We start from the raw sequence: 6,683 nt of genomic DNA, 5'->3' as shown, positions 1-6,683 counted from the left end.
GGTGGGGAGAGGAGATGGCGCAGGTTTAAAAACGAGTAGGTTGGGGACTTCCCCGGTGGTCCAGTGGTTAAGACTCCGCGCTCCCAGTGCAGGCGGGCCAGGTTCCATCGCTGGTCAGGGAACTAGATCCCACATGCACGGCGCAACGTAAAAGATCCCGCATGCTGCGATGAAGATCTCGCTCGCGGCAACGAAGACCCCGCGTGCGGCAACGAAGACCCCGCGTGCGGAAACGAAGACCCCGCGTGCGGCAATGAAGACCCCGCGTGCGGCAACGAAGGCCCCGCATGCGGCAACGAAGGCCCCGCGTGCGGAAACGAAGGCCCAGCGCAGCCAAATAAGCAAGAAGGCAAGCAAGGAAATACATAATGAGTGGAAGCAGCCCCCTCGGAGAAGACCGCTGTTAATCTTGTTGGTGTCAAGTTTGGAAAAGGTCTCAGTTCCTACCAACTGCACGGCAGAGAACACTGTCCTGCCCGGGATGGTCCCGCAGAGATCCCGGCTTCCACCAGGTGTCTGTCTCAGCCACTGCTGCTGTGGCCCCTGTGGCAGCCTCTGATGCCGTCAGGTGTCCTGGGTGTGACCTTTGCCCCTGCCCCACACCCACCCTAACTCCAGAGGTACTGCTTCGCCGTTGCCAGACACCTTGCCCCAGAGTCCCGCGAGGAGAGGGCCTCCGGGTGTGTGTGATGCGGGCACCTGGAGTAGTCCTCACCTGAGAGAGACACAGACTCACCTCTCTCAGGCCCCAGGGCCTATCGACCCTGACCTCCACCCAGTCCTGGTGACCTCTCCTGGGCTGGCCGGAAAGGCCAAGGTACAGACTGGGACACCTTCTCAGCCCGAGCCTGCAGTAGCAGCTTCTGCTGAAGCTGGGTTCTCCTGTCTTTGAAAAGAAGCATATCCACGCTGGGTCTCTTCTAGGACTTTTCTGAGTGACAGGTATTACATATTGGGACAGGTTGTCATATGAAACTATTCCTAGCTCATTTTGATCAATTAACGCACTTAACGTATTTGAAATTGCACTAGACATAGGGGGTGGTTGGGAGAAATGGTCCTAAAATTGTGTTATTCTCTGCCCTGGAGGAAGTTACACTTGAGTTGAAGACCCAAACTCAACAAATAAACGATTGTAAGTGATCCCAGGAAGAACAGAATTTAGCACTAAATGGTATAGGTTTTAAGTGCTTTAGGAGTTTAAAGATGGGACGATCTCATTACTTAGAATTAGTTATCCAGATTTTTTCTCTCCCTTAGCAGCCTCCACGAGAGGTGGGAGAGAGGCAGGTGGGCCTCTGTGTGTCAGTTACCCCTGGTCCCTGAGAGGCCCCTCCTGCTGCAGTTCTGGGGGACAGGTGTCGCCCTCTGGCTCCCAAGGTGGAGGAAGAGGATCCAGGTGACAATGGGACGAGGAAGATTCCCTTCCGGCCTCACACCCACCACCCTCGTCTCCCAGGCACACGGCAGCCCCACACACCTGTGTCCACGCGTCCTGCCAGGTTATGACTGGACAGCATTTCTCCACCCATGAGGGCCTCCTGGAGTTGCAGTCAGAATGAAAAAACAAAAACAAACAAACCTTCCGTCAAGCAGGCTTCTGCACTGTTTCCTCATTTCTTCATTTATATGGGCGTATGAACATCCTGCAGAAAGGAAACTGGCTTCCAGAAATCAGCACCTGGTCTGTGGTTATAGCCCTGCCTGCAAAGCCCAGGGCCAGGTGGGCAGGATGCTCCAGGCTGGGTTGGAGCCTGCGGGGGCTCAGGCAGGTTGGGGCAGCCACACTCACCTTTCTCCTCGTGGATATGCTCCCCCAAATGTTAGGGCACTATGGCATTCGTTCTCTGTGACTAATTTTGGGTAATAAGAGCCTTTTTCAGAAAATTACCATTTTCCTCTTAATAAGTGGTTGAAAAATACTGATTGCATTCTGGTCTTTGATTTGTGCTTTTTAATCTTAGGGGGAACACAGATTTTCCCCACTTGAATCATCTTCATCTTTGTCATGGAAGTTAGAACGTATATACGTATGTAACCTATAAATCGCATAATATGTATGATATGAAGGATGTCATTCATACAAATATGGTGGGCTACCTTTGCAGGAATTTGCCTCTTCTGATGAGTGAGGTGATGCTCTCCTGGCCACCAGCCCCCACATTCTTCAGAGTTAGGGAGCCAAACGCAGACACTCGATATTTCTTTATTCCTGGAATATTTCTTGGAGGCTTGTGATATGCATGTCGCATCACACCAGGTCCTTCCTGGGAAAGAGCTTCCCACCTGGTTGACGAGGCAGGCTACATCAGCCCAGGCAGGATATTCACACATGACGGGCAAAGGCCTGACGAGGTCCAGCGCTGAGTCGGTGGGCAGAAGCCGGACTCCAGAACAGCCGAGGAAGGAGCGAACTGTGCAGTGGAATGATGGGCACTTCCCGAAGTGGGTTGAGTGCCAGTGCATTTTGAAGGCTGGGTCACCTGCCTCAAGGGGGGCAGGTGAGGGCACTGGCTCCTGCACAGACATGACTGAGAGCGTTTCAGGGAGTAGCAGGAGGCCCGGCTCTCGGGGTGGGCTCCGTCCGTATGCCTTGGGGAATACTTGACGATGAGATGGCATAAAGGAAACGACGTTTTAGGAAGATGAGAGGTTCTGCAGCAAAAGCGGAGGGCCGGGCTTGCAGCTGCCCCGACGACATGAGACCTGAGCCCAGCTGCCCCCATCATAGGCTCCTGTCAGCCAGCAGAGCGCCAGCGAGGTTTGAGTGTTGGCACCCTGATGCCCTGAGCATGTTTAGGCCCTAAGCAACCGTTATTTCAGATATAATTTATTTGTTCTGTTAAGCGTCTTTGAAATGAAACAAGGGAAGGAAGGGCAAACGATGGTCACCCAATCTAAGTTAGAGGAGTTTCTAGACTCTCCCCTCTGGGTACCGCCCATAAATGTACATTTATCCTGTGTTTCCAGGGTGAACTGAGCTGTTCTAAGGTCTGTGGGGGAGGGGAGCTATGGGATTAAAGAATATCATAAGAGACATGCTCCATCTCACCCACAAAGATCAGCTTCAATCTCATAATAGTGATGAGGGGCTGTCATCCTTTACAAAGATCTAAGGTAATTAAAAAAGAGTGTGGGGCTTCCCCGGTGGCACAGTGGTTGAGAGTCCGCCTGTCAATGCAGGGGACACGGGTTCGTGCCCCGGTCCGGGAAGATCCCATATGCCGCGGAGCGGCTGGGCCCGTGAGCCACGGCCGCTGAGCCTGCGCGTCCGGAGCCTGTGCTCCGCAACGGGAGAGGCCACAGCAGTGAGAGGCCCGCGTACCGCCAAAAAAAAAACAAAAACAAACAAACAAACAAAAAAGAGTGTGACCTTTCCCCAGCGATGTTAGTAGAACTGTCTTCATCTCCCCCAGTTTTCATGCCTGGTCTGTCCCTGTGAGATGCCACGTTCGGTTTTGGGGTGAGAAGAACGACGTGATCCTTATGGGGTCAGTGTTCCATGTAAGCCAGGCACAGAGAACTGTAGCTTCATCATCTTGGTTATCTCTCGTCCTCTCTGATATACTTTAAATAACTGTCTGTGATAACCCAGCATCTTAAGTCAGCATGAAGTAAGCTGGCCTGGCTCTATGAACGCATCTCTCCTGGGATGAGCACTTCAAAATTCCAAAAGTTTACTCTAGAAGCAAACGGGAATAAGAGAGAAGGAAGACAGCCCAAATGCCTGGCTTCATTCACACCAGGGCCCGACTTAGTCCTTGCTGATCCAGAAAGGTGCACAGGAATGGGCCGTCCACAATGTGGCGCAGACTCCACGCGTGGCTAGGCTCGGCATTTCCTACACAAGCCTGAGGAAAGGAAAGCAAGTGAAGGAACTGAGAAACTGCTTTCCAGGGACAAGCGGGAGGAAACGGGCAGCTGCTTGGCTGCATGTTCTACTGGGAAGTTCCCCGAAGAGGCGAGTGGGCAACTGAGGTTCTGAGGTTGTGTCTGCCGTCACGCGGGAAGGGGTCAGACCTGCTGGATAACGAGCCGCTGGGCCCCGGGGAGAGGTGGAAAGCCAGGAGGAACACGAACACGTTTAAGGAGGTCCTACTGCGGCTGCCAAAGTGTCCCCTGAAGAAAGGAGGCCACCGGCTGCCGAAGCACAGCTTGTGTGAGTGAACCTGCGACCAGCATGACAGCGGGGGAGCCTCGGGTCTGATGGCTCAGCCTTCACCAGCTTCCAGCCTTCTTAGACTCTGGACTGACCTTTCTCCTCACGTTAGTCTCTCTTTCCTCCCTCTTAGGGTTGCCGGATAAAACACTGGCACGAGATATGGGAACATGTGTGTATGTATAACTGATTCCCTTTGTTATAAAGCAGAAACTAGCACACCATTGTAAAGCATTAGACTCCAATAAAGATGTGAAAAAGAAAAACAAAAAACCCCACAGGCACCTGTTAGTGTTGCCTTTCAGATAAACAGTGAATACTTTTTTAGTAGGTCTCAAATATCACATACGACATACTTATACTAAAACTATTCATTGTTGAGCTAAAGTGCAAATTTAACCAGATGTTGTTTGCTAACGTTGGCAGCTGGCTTCCTCTGGATGCCGTGGGGCCCCTTACATCAACAGGCACAATGGGGACCCTGGCCCAAGCTCTCCTGTCTTCCGTTTCTCCACCAGATAGGAAAATAAAAATATTCAGACTTTCTCTTTTTGCCATGCCAGTCCCGGATTTGTCTTAAGACGGTCAACTTGAATGAGTGTGGAAGTAAGTTTTTTTTTTTTTTAATCCCCTATCTCTTTAGCCAGAAAGTTCTTACCACCGTGCAGAGGTCACATTCTTGGAACTGAGGGAATTCGGTGCCGCCTCAAGACCAACTGTGAATTCTAGAAGCGACCAGCAGAGGGCGCACATCCCACCACCGCACCTGGACTCAGCATCCCTGGTGAGCTCATCACCTACCACCAGGCCACCTGCAGTCGCTCAGGCACCAAGAATTTACAGAACACCCGCAGGCGTGGCCACTTCGTGCCAAATACTTCATTTCTGATGGAGCGAAGGACAACTTGGTAAAAGACAAGTCCCAAACAAACAAACCATTAAAAAAAGAACACCAGTAAAAGCAAAGAAGCAACAATAAAACTCCAGTGATAATTACCACAAAGAAACAGTGAACTACGACGTTACCAGAAAAAGCAAACTGTCATGGTTTCCCTACTCCTACGGCTGGATGGGATTTGGAAACACCACATTCAACCTTCCAAGTCTTGCTTCTTCCCTGAGGCATTCTCTGAGGAGTAGCCCACCTCACCCGCTACCTTCTCCAAGGGGCTAATGCTTTCCTAGTGAAGGGGAGCAGAATTTGCCTCCCCAAGTATGTCTCTTGGGCGTATTACTTCTTTTAAGCTGCTTATTTTCCAAGAAACAGCAGGCATGGGGAAAACTCTGAAAACCAAGTAGGAGCTGCCCTCTTGTGAGAAACATTTGCATCTGTAAGGGAGATCTCCGTTTGTAAGGGTGTCTCCCAAACCTCCAGAGCCATCAGTGGAGCAGCAAGGACTTCCGTCTGTGTGACGGCCCCGCCCTTGTCTACTGTGCTTTGCCTGGTCGCTGCCCCTAACTGCTTCCCCATCTTCAACATCCTCTTTGGTCTTTGGCTGAGGACGGTACATGAGGTGAGGACTTCGTCCGTTTTGGCGAGTTACTCCGTTTTCCTGGGTCTCTTCCATGTGTACGCGTTATTAAACTTGTTTGATCTTCCCCCTGTTCATCTGTCTCATGCCAATTCAATTCTAAACCAGCCAGATGAACCTAGAAGGGAGAGGAGAATTTCTTCCTCCCCAGCAGGAGTCTTGGCCCTACAGAGCCCTGATGCTTCATTTCATTTGTTTGTCTCCCCATCAAGGAGATATGCCCTTCGATGCCACGTCACAGACTTTCTCGGTCTTTCAAGACACGGCCACGGCCACTGGCATGTAGTAGGTGCCTCCAAGGCTCAATTCTCTTGGAGAAATGAAAAACTTTAAAAAAATGTCATTTTATTTACTTATTTAACAAATTTATTTATTTATTTGTTGTTTATTTTTGGCTGCTTTGGGTCTTTGTTGCTGCACGCGGGCTTTCTCTAGTTACATCGAGTGGGGGCTACTCTTTGTTGCAGTGTGCGGGCTACTCATTGCGGTGGCTTCTCTTCTTGCGGAGCACGGGCTGTAGGCGCACGGGCTTCAGTAGTTGTGGCTCGCAGGCTCAGTAGTTGTGGCTCGCGGGCTTAGTTGCTCCGCGGCATATGGGATCTTCACAGACCAGGGGTTGAACCTGTATCCCCTGCATTGGCGGGTGGATTTTTAAGCACTGGGCCACCAGGGAAGTCCCACTGTCCCATTTTTATAAACACTGTTTTAGAGCCAGATTCCTTGTGGTTTGTTCTGAAGCCATTTTTCTAACCTTGGGGTGTCTGGGTAGCAGTGGGGGGCAGACGATGAACAGTCAGCTCCAGGAGAGAGAAGTGAGGAGTAGAGGCTCTGGTTTTGAAATATTTGAGAGGCTGCAGTGAAGTGATTTGAGTTCTTAGATTTCCTAGGAACTCAGAGAGGCCAAACTACTTCTGCTAAATTTTATGCTGGTTATAAGCTCTGTTTTCAAATGCAGCATGTAAACTGTTTCTACAAAATAAAAGGAAAAAGGG

The sequence above is a fragment of the Stenella coeruleoalba genome (genome assembly GCF_951394435.1).
Source record: "Stenella coeruleoalba genome assembly, chromosome: 18".
Taxonomy (NCBI): domain Eukaryota; kingdom Metazoa; phylum Chordata; class Mammalia; order Artiodactyla; family Delphinidae; genus Stenella; species Stenella coeruleoalba.
Note: the sequence above shows the minus strand (reverse complement) of the source record.